Consider the following 13,524-nt stretch of genomic DNA (forward strand, 5'->3'; position numbering starts at 1 on the left):
CCCCCATGAACTTTCAAATAAACACTGTGATGTTTGTGATCCAGTTATTATTAAAAGTGATTATTAAAGTGGTACATGCGTAATGTAATTAGGATGATGTTTAAAACTCAGATGCTTTTTTAGATTCCACATATCAGTGAAATCATATGGCATTTGTTTTTTTCTGTCTGACTTACTTCACTTAGCATACTATCCTATAGGTCCATCCATGTTGCTGCAAATGGCAAGATTCCATTCTTTTTTTTATGGCTGAGTAATATTCTATTGTATATCTATACCACTTCTTCTTTATCCATTCATCTCTCGATGGACACTCGGGTTGCTTCCATATCTTGTCTGTTGTAAATAATGTTGCAAGAATCATAGGGGTGCATATATTTTTTTGAATTAGTGTTTTGTTTTCTTCAGGCAAATATCCACAAGTGAAATTACTGGGTATGGTATTTATATTTTTAGTTTTTTGAGGAACCTCCATACTGTTTTCCACAGTGGCTGCACCAATTTACGTAAAATTCCTACCAACAGTGCACAAGGGTTCCTGTTTCTCCATATCCTCTCCAATGATTATTTCTTGTCTTTTTAACACTAGCTCTTTTGACTAGTATGAGGCGATATCTCATTGTGGTTTTGACTTGCATTTTCCTGATGATTAGTGATGTTGAGCATCTTTACATGTGTTTTTTGACTATCTGTATGTGTTCTTTGGAGAAATGTCTATTCAGGTCCTTTGCTCATTTTTTAATCAGATCCTCTTTTTCTTTTTGATGTTGAGTTATATGAGTTCTTTATATATTTTGGACATTAACCCTTTATCAGATACATCATTTGCAAATATTTTCTCCTATTCAGCAGGTTGCCTTTTTGTTCTATTGGCTATTTTTGTTTTCATTGTGCAAAACTTTTTTAGTTTGATGTAGTCCAAATTATTTATTTTTGTTTTTGTTTCTCTTGCCTGAAGAGATAGATCAAGAAAAATATTGCTAAGGCTGGTGCCTAAAAGATTGCTGCCTATAAATTAAAAACGAAAACAAAAACAAAACCCTGCAATGCCTTACCTGGTGATATTACCTTTTATATAATATAGCCTGTTTGCAAATGATATGGAAAGAGAGTGCTCTTTATTTTGCTTTGACATTTGGAAACAGAGAAGTACTTTCTAGTTGCAAACTTGTTCTTATTACATCTTGTCAATGATTTAATAATATTTAAAATTTCAATTAAATTTAATTTTCTTTAACAGAAGAAGATTGTGTCTTTTAATAGTAAAAAAAGTTTAATAAGTGTATACAAGTGAATGTGTAGTATCTCAATCCTAAAGCAAAAATCTAACCAACCACTAATGGCTGTGTGCTTGTACATACTCATTTATTACGACTACTGAGCATGAATTTGAATCACATTAAACACCTTCCTCAAATATTTTTGTCATTGTTATTCCCCTTGTGGGAATCATGTTTTGTCCTGTTTTGCCATATAACTTTACAATAAATTAAACTCCATGTTGTTGTGTTTAATGGTAAAAAAAAAAAGTAATCCCCTATTCTATTGAGAGAACAGACCCAGCTCTATCATATCTCATTGTTTATATGTCAGACAAACTTATTTTTATCATTCATATATAGACCCAAGAGGAGTTTTTGGAAATTCTTTGTTTTTCATTTTTTTTAAAAGATTTTATTTATTTGAGAGAGAGCACAAGTTGGGGGCAGAGGAAGAGGGAGAAGCAGACTCCCCACTGAGCAGGGAGCATGAGGCAGGACTCGATCCCAGGACCCTGAGATCATGACCTGAGCCGAAGGCAGACGTTCAACTGACTGAGCCACCCAGGCACCCAATTCTTTGGTTTTCAAAATAAATATCAGTACCTCTTGGATGTGAAGTAAGAACTAATGAAAGCAGTCAGACAACTTCTTACTAGCTTCTTAGATAAAAATGTTTCCTTCTTTTGAAAATTAGTGCCTACACTTTATAAATGAAATGGGGATGAAAATAGGGCAAGAAGAAACCATCCTTACCATAATTGAGAAGAAGTGTGGAAATAGTGAATGTGGTAGATTAAACATAGCTACATATTCTTTGTTGCTTTTCCCATCCAGAAGTGAGATCTAATTGTCTTCCTCTTGAAACTGAGTTGGCTTTAGTGAGTTCTCTGACCAATAGAATGGAGCAGAAATAATGTTCTGGGGCTTCTGTAGCTATGTAAGAAGACTTAAATCTTCTTCTTTGGTCTTATAGTGTTTTCTCTGGGAGTCTGGGCCTGTATGTAAGGAGTTCAGGTACCCCAAGACCACCACCTTGAAGAGGTCATGTGCAGGGGCTTCAGTTGATAGTCTCAGCTCTCCATCATCTCCATCAAGATGCCTGGCTTTCCACTTGGCTCTCCGTCATCTCCACCAAGATGCCTGGCATGTGAGTCAAGCCGTCTTGGACCTCCAGAATGGTCCTATCAACTGAATACTACCAAGTGATGCTTATGAATACAGCATGGAATAGCAGAATCACTCAGCCCTGCCCAAATCTCTGGCTCACAAAAATCACAAGATAAAATAATATAGTTGTGGCTTTAAGCCACTAAGTTGTGGGATCTTTTGTCATGTAGCAATAGATAACTGCGGCAGACTTCCCTGGAAACCAGAGTTGGTTGTAAATCAGGGCAAGTCTGTTTGTGTGAATGACACCTCAACTCTACCACTTTTGACCTATCGTCTGGGTGTGGCTAGCCTTATTTCCAACAGTTGGAAATACTAGTATCTAGGTAAAAAGTAGGAGCTGGAATAAACAAATATTCCTATAAAATAATTTTTAAAATTTAAAAATGTTACTGTTTAATGTCCTTTTTGCTTTAAGTTCTGACCCTCTCATGCCCTTACCAGTTCTCCTTAAGTTATCGCCATGCCTCTGCCCCTCAGAACAGTATCTGGATTTGTTTAGCTGCTGCCAGACACACTGATAATCTGGCTACACCCCACATAATGCCCACTCCTTAATTACCTTTCTCTTTGTTCAGCCTCTTTGATAGGTATGCACTTAAGCCAGAATATTGCTAAAAAGCATTACAACAGAGAAGCAGAGAATCAACTTTAGATGTTTTCTTAGTTTGCTTGAGCTGCTATAACAAAATACAATAGACTGGGTAGCTTATAAAACAGACACTTATTTCTCACATTTCTGGAGTCTGGGAGTCTGAAATTAGGGTGGCAACAGAGTTGGTTCTCATCAGAAGTTCTGATGAGAACCTTCTTCCTGGCTTGCAGAGAGCCTCCTTCTCACTGTGTGCTCACATGGCCTTTCCTAGGTGAGTGTGCAGGAAAATATGTCCCTCTTCCTCTTATAAATGCACTAATCTCATCATGAGGGTAAGACCCTCATGACCTAATCTAAATCAAATTACCTGCCACAGGCCACTCCCTCCAAATAACGTCACATTGGAGGTCAAAGCTTTACTATATGAATGTTGGGGGGAAAGATGCAAACATTCAGTCCATAACAGATGGTATATAGAAAATAGAATAGCAGTCCTGAGACTGTTATCATCACAAAGGCCTGCTTGCAAGGTTGACCTTTGGCTGATGTCTGAGAACTTAGATTTTGGGAGGGTTCCCACCAATCCCTAACTGATGAGGGAGGCTCACTGTACCTGGACTGTTTTGTATAAACAATGTGGTTTATGCTGAACACCTGCTTTCCTTCTGGGAGTGTGGAATTTTGGTATGTGCTCAGCAGAAGGTGCCTATGTGACCAGCTCCAAAAAAAAAAAAAAAAAAAGCCTTGGGTAATGAGTCTCTAATAAGCTTCCCCAGTAGATGCTATTTCACATGTGTTGTCATAATTCTATGCCAGAAGAATTAAGCATATCTTGCGTGACTCCATTGGAAGAGGACTGTTGGAAATGTGTGCCTGGTTTCCTCCTGACTTCGCCCCTTTTCCCTTTGCTGATACTGCTTTGCATCCTCTCTCTGTAATAAATCATCAACTGACTGTGCTGTATGCTGAACCCTATGAGTCCTCCCAGTAAATCACCAGACCTGTGGTGGTCTTGGGGACCTCAGACACAGATGGCAAGAACAGAAGCAAAGGAGAATTACATACACACACCAATGTTTCAGTTGAGACTATCCTACGAGAAAATTTTAAGATCTTTAATGAAAGGAATTGGATTTGTATTAAGTCATACTGGTAATGTGCATGTGTTAATTATTCATATGCTTGCTTAACTGTCTTTGCTTCTTTTCTGCCTTTCCTAGCCTCAGATCGCTCCTCAACCTGCTTCAGTGCAATGTCCTTCCTGCTCCCTCTTCAGAGGCAACCCTGATCTAGCTCCCTCTGAGCCTCCATCCTGCCCTCTGCCACTACTTATCCTTCATTTTACTTCCTCCTTCAGCAGCATCTCCCACAGCTGAGCTCTTGCCTTGAAATCCTCTCTTGTCTTGGTTTTTGAAATACTACTCTTTCCTGATTTTACTCTGACCCCTCCATCCATTCCTTTCCAGTTTCCTTTGCTAATTTTGCCTCCTGTTTCAAAGCTTCAAATTTTGGAAAGACTTGGTGCTGAACTGCTTTCTGTTCCTTATTTAAACACGCTACTTAGTCACATGGCTTCTAGTCTCATGGCTTTAAATATCACCCATAAGTTGAAAACTCTGAGATTTATGGCTCCACACTGAACTTTCCCTTGAGTTCCAGACTTTTATATGAAACCACTTAGACTCTTTGCCTAGAAGCATAAAAGCTTTTCAAATTTAGAATGCTCAAAGCAGAACTCCTGATTCTTTGTCTCCAGTACTCCCTTCTTTGTCCAAAGCTTTTCCTCTCCATCCTCCTGCCTTTATAAATGCTGCTTATCAATGACATTCAATATCTCTAATTCAGAAGCTACTAACAATTTTTTACTCCCAGAAATCAAAGTTCCACTCAAGAATACTACCAAAGAGATCAATGACTCTAGTGGGGTTCATGTATCTATATCATACCCTAGTAACTTCAGATAGGGACTCTTTAAACCTACATTCTTAAACTTCTGTAAGGACCAGAAGCCTTTTTGAGAATTTGATAATGATACATCCTTCATTAAAATACACATACTCACTTAAACAAAGCAGCATACAAGTAATTTCAAATTATATATATCTACATATTGAGAGATATATAGATATATAATAATCTCAATACATCAGAACAAGATGTGAAAAAAAATTATTATAGGTGAATTATAAACAAGTTTACTGTAAAAGAGAAGATAGTTTAGGTATGCTAGAGTAAGAAGTTAACACCAAAAATCTCAGGTTTGTTTTTTTTTTTTTTTTTCTTTCACATGATACATGTCCATTGCTGTGTTTGGCACTTGTCTCTCATACCATACCTTCAATATATGATTAGAATCTGCTCTAAGGCTAGTCTCAGCCACCATTCTCTCCTGCTTGACTGGCAAAAGCTTTGTAATGAACTCCTTGCTTCCATTATTATCCCCACCCATAGTTATTTTTTTGAGTTACTATGGGGTAATTCATTATTTGTGTATGCGTATGATCTCTTTACCTAATGTATGTGCAGCATTTATATATTTACATATCATGCCATTCTTGACATTTGATATTTTTAATTTCTATTTTCTTCTATCTCTGTGATTTTTGTATTTTCCTCTTTAATCAATTCATATTTATTTGCCAAAACTGAGGCGAAGATCTCAAAAAGATAAGCATTTTTTCAGCATCATTTATTGAATAATCCTCCCCCTTTTGTCAAGTCCTTAATAATATATGACTTTTCTGTAAATGAAGCCATTTCTGACTTTTCTGTAAATGAAGCTATTTCTAACTATTCTGCTCCTCTGATTTGTCTGTTCATTTTTTTTTTACTGTTATCAGTATCTAAAAATTATAGCTTTATAAAATTTGAAAGACATTTGTCATTGACTTTTGGGAATATAGAAGACTTTAAAATTAAAAGATTGTGTGTGTGAAGAAATGCAATAAAAGTAATGGGAAATGTGAAGACATGGAATTGGTAGAGTCAATTATGGACTTGCCATGATACTGTGTTTCAAACACCAGTAGGTCTCTGCAGACTTGTTTTCTTCAACTAATTAAAACTCCCAACAGAGAAATTTATTCTGTACATTGTCCATTGTGAACCTCTGAATGGAAAATCAGTAGACGAATGCACTAGGAGATACTCTTTATTCAATTTGTGTTTCCACCCATCCTCCTCCAGTTAAAGCTCTTGAAGAGTTAGCTACATACCAATAAGTTCCTCTATGCAATGGTTAAGAGCTGAAAATTAAAGCCATGCCCCCATCAATAACCCTGGAATAATTTACAGAATAATTTATTAAATCCTTTGGGAGGACCTGGGCAGTATACTTAGCATGCTATTTCTAACTTTGAAGCATAAAATGTCAGACTTGCTTTCCCATTTCTTTTATCTCCTGATAGCTAAGAGTTGTGAGTAAACTCAGACTCCTAAATAAGAGTAATTAAAATAGAGAACAGGAAACAGGGGAGAAAATCAGCAAATTGATTATTTTGGATGTGGTATGCAATTCTTTTTGAAAAATAATCATCTCTCTCTTCAAATGAACACTTCTAAATAGCCAGATTTTAGTGTCAGTACAAGAAATATTTGCTTAGCCCCCACTTCCCTATTAATAAAAATACGTAAAATTTAAATTTTTTATAATTTAAACACATTTTCACTGATTCATCACTAATCATTTTGGCATCTTAGGAAGACTGAACTTTAAAACTGATGACAAAACAAAAATGTTAATATTAACTGCCAGGTGTTTGGGCCAATAGCTTTTGGATCTTGAAAAAGGACTTGATTCCAAGGCTAAAGTCATTGGTAATTAGTGGGAGGAATGTGGTAGTGAGAGAGTTTCCTTTCTTCACCTTGTTTCTCTTGATTATTTTGTTTAAAGGACCTGGCCGTGCTCAAGTGATCTCTTCAGTCCTCTGCAAAATAAGAATAGCTTTGGATACACTAATACATTAGAGTATTGCTGGAGAATTCATGCATCTTAGTGAAACCCAAGGCCCATCTTATACATATTCTACTCAAAAGCAAAAGATACACTACAGCAAAAGAGGACTTGCCCTTGCTAATATAGTTACTAGCAGACTGATAATGTCTAGAGGAAGCCAAGAACCCAGGTAGATGTGCGCATGTGGGTGAATTGGAGAGGAAAAGGGAAGAAAAGATATCATAAAAAAAGGAGAAGAGGATAGGAATAAGAGGGCATTTTGGATGTTTATGAGCAAGGACCTTGGCATACTCAAAGAACAGTCAAGTGGAAAATAAGAAATATTTGTACCATGCACTAGGTTCTAACAGTATCCCTAATCACCTCCTTAGTAAGATGAGGTCCTTTGTCATAAGAGACTAAGCCTGTGTGCCTTACTTACTCTTATAGACATTAAAGTAGAAATTATATTTCATAGATGTCCTACTTCCTTAGGGGGGTAAACCTGAACTTGGAGATGGAAGCATCCATATGTTTGGCTTTGAGAAGCTTATAACACAACTGATGATAGTTAGTGACAAATGGAGTTTAAAACACCTGTCAATTAAAAAGTTAAGCTAAACTGGATATTTGTCAATGAAAATAAATAATGTTGGTTGTCTATCATTTTTCCATTTTGAAGTGCTCCTCTGACGAACTCGAGGCATTGTCTCCAGTACCAGAATAAGTAACACATGTGAAGGAGTAGTTTCAAGCTTTTGCCATGAGAAGTGTCTTCCCAAGTAAGGATGTAACACTAGCATATGACGACAGACAGTTTGAAGAACTCACATGATAGTTTTGGCCAAACTGACTGTGATGGTCTTTTCACATGCACTTTCAATGGAAACAGCTCATATTCTCAAATTCTGCCTAATAGGTAAACCACAGGGGATAATTATTTACCTGAAATTATATGATTGCTTCATGAAAAGAATGTGCCATCACACCTCTAATCCATGTATTAGGGCACTGTGTGTATGCTTTTCTGAAATTTTTATTTTGTTTTTGATAAGAATAATGCAGATTTAGTATATTTTCTCCACCACCAAAGAATCACTGGGGACAATGTAAGCCTTAGTTACCTATCTTGACAATTTTTTTTTTTTTGCAAACAGATTTCTAATTAGCAAAATAGCCTCCTCTCTGTTTCATGAAAAATAGTGTTTCTTAGATTTATATAATGATGCATCATGATCCTTCTCTGATAAACTGCAGCTCCACCACGGTCATTGGGTTCTTTTAATATGTTTATGGAAGGTTTTAGTCCAAATATTACCAGTAATCCTGCTATCTACTATAAAAGATAAAAGCTAGCTTCAAAATGGGACAAAAGCCAAAATCTGATATTGACACAGAACATATTTTAATTTATACCCTTATTTTAAAACTGGAATGTGTAAAAATGTTATGAAAGGTAAAATATTCTAAACAAAAAGAAAACAATGAAAACAAATTTTCACTCCTCATAGTTTTAATAAAGATTTAAAATCATCAAATACATTTATTTTATTTTATTTTATTTTATTTATTTATTTGACAGAGAGAGACACAGCGAGAGAGGGAACACAAGCAGGGGGAGTGGGAGAGGGAGAAGCAGGCTTCCCACCGAGCAGGGAGCCCGATGCTGGGCTCGATCCCAGGACCCTGGGATCATGACCTGAGCCGAAGGCAGACGCTTAACGACTGAGCCACCCAGGCGCCCCTCAAATACATTTTTTAAAATAAACAATAACTGTTAAAATGAGTAAGATATATTAAAGAGCTTTGCTAATAATTTTTTTTCTGTATGGCATACATGACAGACAACAGAGTTCATGGATTATTCCTTATGCACCCTATGTTTCCCAACTTCCCTTGAAGTTTGGCTGGGGCCATACCACTAGTTCTAGGAACAGAGTGATATGTTCAGTCCAAAATACTTCAAGGCATGTGTGAACTCTCCCCACCCTCTTCCTCTACCTTGATTTTGAAGGTCAAATGTTTCCGAGTGTAGAGTGGATGATGAAAGCTGTGTGGATCCCTGTTTTAGCCCTTGGAAGAGAGCTGCCCCGGAGAGTCACCAGGCCCACGATGATTTTAAATGACAGACAAATACATTCTTACATAGTGTGTCACTATGATTTTGGGGTTTGCCATCACAGCATGTGTAACCTATTCTAACCAACACATTGGTTAAACAAGGAAGTACTGGTTTGTTTACGAATGCATTAGGATTTTCACATGTACTTCTCCATATTGTTATCTATATTTTACAGAGAAAGCCTTTACAAAGGTGTATCCAAGAATACATAATTTGTAGAGAAGAATTGGAATTTAAGTGTATTATGCAGAGAGTCGAGGGACTGCTTCTATTAAGTATCTATCGTGTTAGACGGCATACCAGGCATTTACACGTTTGTCACTGAATACACAAAACTACCCATGAGGTAGATACTGCTGTTCTTCTTATTTTTACTATTTTTTCAGATAGAGAAACCAAGACTCAAAGAAGATAAAGAATCCTCCAAAGTCAGCCCATTAATAGATAGCACAGCCAAGATTGAAGCTCAGTCAGTAGCCAATGCTGCCTTTAGTTTTTGAACTATATCTTATTTAGAGTGATACAAATGAAGTCTTCCTTCTAATAGGAAGTGATTTTGTTACTCAGTAAATAAGAGCTCCTCCTGTTGTTTCATTTAAAGCAACTTATAGTTCTCAGCCTGTTTATAGAAAAGATATTTGAAAATCCATTTTTAGAGAATGGAAAGAAAATATATTTTAGTAAAATAATACACAACTGTGGATTTTCAAAATCTATCTTAAGGAAGAGATCCAGAACAATGATTGAAACATACTTATCTTTATTAAATTGTACATTTTAGGCTAAGATGTTAAATGATAGTAAAGCATTCCCATTTGTAGCATCAAATATTGAACAGCATTTTCTTTTTCCTTTCAACAGTGTTCCAGAATTTATGTTATAACCGCCAATATATTCCAAGTCATGTATCAACTTGGCATCTTAGTCTTTGTGAATTTTGTTTAAATTATGTGAAAAATGCAATTTGATCCTAAGCAAAGACTGAATACATACGTCTTTTGTGTTAATTTTCTTCTTGATTTGTATTTCTTTTTTTAAAAGAGATTTTGCTTTTTCAAATCACAGAATCTTTTGGACTGTTCATTTATTTATAAGGAGCTTCCAGGATCATATAAAATATTTATAGATTTAGCTATTTTAAATAAAATGTAAAGAAATTAATGCTACATTCTGTCACTTAATACGTATTAGGTACATGATTTTAGTTCTGAAATTGATCTAAAGTATAGAGAGATCTTTCTGCTTTTGTTACAAAAATTATATAGCAAAGGCATGACATAACTATGCTACATTAAATCTGTATTGTAAATCATCATAACATAAACTAGATATTAAGGTTACTAAAGCCATTTTGCATAAAAAGGAGAGGGTTTCATTCAAAGGTTTGGTATTATTATTCACTATATTTGAGTAAGACTTAACTATATAAAAGTAACTCTCCCTCCCCCCCAAAAAAGAGTATATATAAGTAGATCTCAAACTCTCAAAGATGAGGCCATTATTTTACTTCCAATCTGCTTGCCTGCGGCAATTTAAAATTCCCTGCACTAGGAAACCTAATCCACCTTATACCTTATTTCAGCATAACAGAACAGAGAAAGAATAAGGTTTTTCTCACCACATTTAAGACTGATGTCATCCCATAAAAACCATTTGGTTCTTTTCATTATTTTCATGGTACTATCTCCAACAGCTTTTATTCTTTTATAGCTAGTGTGCCATTTTCAAGCTACAAATAGCCATAAATTTCCTCAGGGCCAAGTTTTATAAGAATTATTCTAGGGCGCCTGGGTGGCTCAGATGGTTAAGCGTCTGCCTTCGGCTCAGGTCATGATCACAGGGTTCTGGGATCGAGTCCCGCATCGGGCTCCCTGCTCAGCGGGGAGCCTGCTTCTCTCTCTGCCTCTGCCTCTCTCTCTGACTTTCATGAATAAATAAAAATAAAAACATTTAAAAAAAAAAAAGAATTATTCTACCTGGATTCTTAGAAGGCTCCATATGGTTAACTTTTGATGAGCTACTTTAATTCTATCAGAGGAAATTAATATTAGTGGGAAAAATATATTTTATCTTATATAACTATATCTCATGGTCAGTTTAGTTGGTTATTGATTTCTGCTACCTCCATTCCCTGTGGCTATGCTCAGGAGACAGAGATGGGGGAAGGAGAGAGATAGAAAGAGGGAGAGAGAGGGAGACTCCCTGAATGGCTGACTGAGGGAATTCTGCTATTACACATTTCCTTGAAGTTGGACTGAAGGTCATTATTTTGAGCTAATAATTGCCCTTGCTCTCTCAAACTCCATTAAGCTTAATGGTCTGATTTAATTTGCTTGGCTGGTCTTTACTCTAAAAATATCTTCTGCTCCTCCTACTTTTCCTTCTCTGATAGGAACAGACAAAGTCTGGTTTTAATCCACACTACATAAAATTACCAAAGGAACCAATGATCATTCTAGTAGTGAAAAAAGATTTATGGTAATTTTCCCTTCCACCGCATCAAAGCGTATGATTGCTTGGCACATGCAGAGTGGGGAGACAGATTTTAATGATGTAATCACCAAAGTTTACCTCTCTGGCTAGTGTCAAAACTGGGCTGTTAGGGGTTAAATGTCCTTTCCACAGGAGTTAAGTGGTGGATTTTTGAATGCCAACTTTTTCCTTACCTAACAACTAGATGTTTACGGACATGGTCTAAACCCATCTTTGACTCTTGCAAAGGTTCTCACAGATACTATTTTGTGATATGTCTGTATAACAGTTTTCCATTAGTAAAGTTCACATGCATGAGGAAGAGAAGCACAGGGGACAAGAACATGAACTTGATATCTGTTGTCATTATAAAAAATCTGATTTGAGTTCTAAACCTAGAAACTCTGGCTTTTACCAAAAATAGGAAGTAGACTTTCAATTGAATAAACCCATGTTTTGAAGAGAATGGGAAAAGGAAAATGAAAGCATCTTCCAGTTTACTTTTTATTTTTACATTAGTTTACGGATTTGTTTTATTTTTAATTTCCAGATCAGTTATAAAATTTTGTATTGATTTTTCAAAACTCAGTATCTTTAAACATTTGCCACTCATTTCTTTTCAACACATTAACAAAAGAGGTATGTTTTTCTTATTTCAAAGATGCAGTTATTTGCTAAAAGAATCCAGATTTTTTAAAGTAGTATTTCTCTAGAGAGTTGAAAATCAAGAAATTACTTGCTTTCAAAGACTTCAGGAAAGTTCATACCTGAAAGACATATGGTACAATATAAGTATTTCCCTTGGGTTTTTGTTTGTTGTCTTGCTGTATTTTTGCATTCCAGACTTGTTCATTTTTCCTTTGTACTATAGGCAGGCATATGAATTTTGCTAGGAGCACTGGTGGAATGCACAAGGACTCTCCTGTAGGTGGCGCTGCAATCCTGTGAGAATAATAAGAGAGCCATCAATAGGCCTCCATTATGGTTTACCTAGACAGTGATTTGGGATTCCTTCAGAAAATGGAAATGCTAATAAAAAATTATTAACAGTGACTTGTTCAACTTCAGGACAAAAAGAAGAAATTATGTTGAACAAACTTGGAAATAGAAGCATGTACAACACATTTTAAATATCAACACCAAAGTCTCCCCCAATCCCTACCCAATTTATCCTTTCTAGAACTCTTGGTTACTCAATTTACACACACTGAAAAAACAACAGTAGAATCAAAAGACTGCATTGGCTTCCTCAACCAAATTTTCAAAAGCAGTAATTATTTGGCAGTAATATAAAAAATGAAGCCTTTCTGGTAAACAAGTCACTAAACAGACCCTGCAATGAAATTACTGTATTTGCAAAGTAGCAGAAACAAGTTACCACCTTAAAGATTTTCAGTTCTTTATGTATTCAAGACTGATAGATGGGGCGCCTGGGTGGCTCAGTTGGTTAAGCGTCTGCCTTCAGCTCAAGTCATGATCTCAGGATCCTGGGATCAAGTCCCGCACTGAGTCGCGCATCAGGCTCCCTGCTTAGCGGGGACTCTGCTTCTCCCTCTCCTGTTCTCCTAGCTTGTGCCCTCTCTCTCTTTCTGTGTCAAATAAATAAATAAAATCTTTTAAAGAAAGAAGACTGATAGAATGCAACAGAAAAATAAAAAGGAATTATAGTAGTTGAATAAAAGGTTTAAGTTCATGATTTGTAAGTACCCTTTAACTTTCTCATAGACCTGATACTAAAGCGAATGACAACTTGCACGTGCACTTTCCAGGAGGTTTTCTGAGTCTTGGAGTTACTGCCATTTGGGATAGGATTATTCTTTGTCCGGGTGGGGTGGGGGCTGTCCTCTGCGTGGTAGGACATTTAGCAGCATCCCTGACCTGTACTCATGAGATGCCGGTAGCACTTCTCCCACACTGTGCCCACCCCCAATTCTGTGACAACTAAAAATGTTTCCAGACATTGCCGAATGTT

Source organism: Leptonychotes weddellii, chromosome 8 (assembly GCF_054177405.1).
Source record: "Leptonychotes weddellii isolate Sample4059 chromosome 8, ASM5417740v2, whole genome shotgun sequence".
NCBI lineage: Eukaryota > Metazoa > Chordata > Mammalia > Carnivora > Phocidae > Leptonychotes > Leptonychotes weddellii.